Source organism: Camelus ferus, chromosome 9 (assembly GCF_009834535.1).
Source record: "Camelus ferus isolate YT-003-E chromosome 9, BCGSAC_Cfer_1.0, whole genome shotgun sequence".
NCBI lineage: Eukaryota > Metazoa > Chordata > Mammalia > Artiodactyla > Camelidae > Camelus > Camelus ferus.
Window position 1 is genome coordinate 68,678,385 of NC_045704.1, and position 1,415 is coordinate 68,679,799.

Below are 1,415 nucleotides of genomic sequence, written 5' to 3' on the forward strand. Positions count from 1 at the left end.
TTAATTGATTATTTGGAAAAAGAACTAACAGAAAAAAAATGTTGGCTTTCCAATCCAGAGATATCTTTTGTGGCTTTTGTTTATCAGGTGTCCTGCAAGCTCGTCTAGCTAGCCGCGGGGCTCAAGGACAAGGATGAGGATGTAATTCGTTTTTCTACACAATCCTCACAGAAGCTGACGCATTTCTCAGGACAGAGCACGGACTAAGGTGACATTTCCCAGGCCTCAAGCGTTTAAATAAAACTTTTAAAGCTGCTGCTTCCCCTACACCTCAGCTGCACTGATATATTTTTCAATTACTTACTATAAAATGATCTTAGATTGACAGAACAGCTGGAAGGATAGCACAGAGAGTTTCTGTGTTCCCCTCACCCAGATTCCCCTAATGCTGACATCTTGCACAACCGTGGTCCGTCTGTTAACACCTGAACATTAACTCTGGGACAACGCCATTAAGTAAGCTACATACTGTATTTGCGTTTCACCAGTTTTTCTCCTAACGTCCTTTTTCTGTTCTAGGATCCAATCCAGAACGCCACATTGCATTTAATCAGAATATCTCCTTAGTCCTGTCGAACCTTTGACAATTTCTCAGGCTTTTCTTGTTTTTCATGATCTCAACTGACAGACACAAAGATTTGTGGTCAGGAATTCTACAGAATCTCTCTTAATTTGAGTATGTCTACTGCATCATGATTAGAGTGAGGTTTAGGGGAAGGACATCCCAGAGGTTAAGTATACTTATTTGTTAATTTTTTTTTTTAATGGAGGTACTGGGGATTGAACCCAGGACCTCATGCATGCTAAGCATGTGCTCTACCACTGAGCTATACCCTCCCCCCTTACTCATTAATTTTTATATTACGAATGATGTTGCTATTTTGACAAAGCAAAGTCAGCATTTTGTATTACCTGCAACACATGTCAATTTGATGCCAGTTTTGGACTGTGCTAAGCCTAGAAATCTTGGTAGATAGTTCTTTTGTTCACCAGAACAATTTGATGCATATTCTAGACATACAAAGGTAAGCTGGACGCCTAGTCTGCAGTGGTGGTCAAGGCCTAAATTAAATGCTTGGGTGAAAACACCTGCTCCTGTTTTGATTCTTCTAGTGACTAATACCAGCCGCTTTGGGAGAAAAAAAAAAAATGAGAAAGAGACTATCTGGTAGGCAAATATCTAAGTTTCTTATACTGATGTCATGATTGATGACACAAAGTTTAATACATGGCACATTGTAAACATAAATTGTTGAATGAGTAAATAAATAAATGGCCAGGCCACAAAAGTACATTTCCTGGTACCAATGACAGAATATTGGGTTCTGGGGACAGTGGATCTGATCTAACATGTCTGGCAATTTTTCTCTTCAGATGTCATAGCAACCTACAAAATCAGCTTTGAAACAGTTGAA

At 39.3% G+C, this 1,415-nt stretch overlaps 1 non-coding gene across 1 annotated transcript; it reads right to left on the reverse strand.

Annotated features, from left to right (window-relative positions):
* Window positions 1–765: 765 nt before the first annotated feature.
* Window positions 766–837, reverse strand: TRNAA-AGC. Its single transcript has one exon. It is a non-coding gene; the product is annotated as a tRNA-Ala (tRNA).
* Between the last annotated feature and the right edge of the window lie 578 nt (window positions 838–1,415).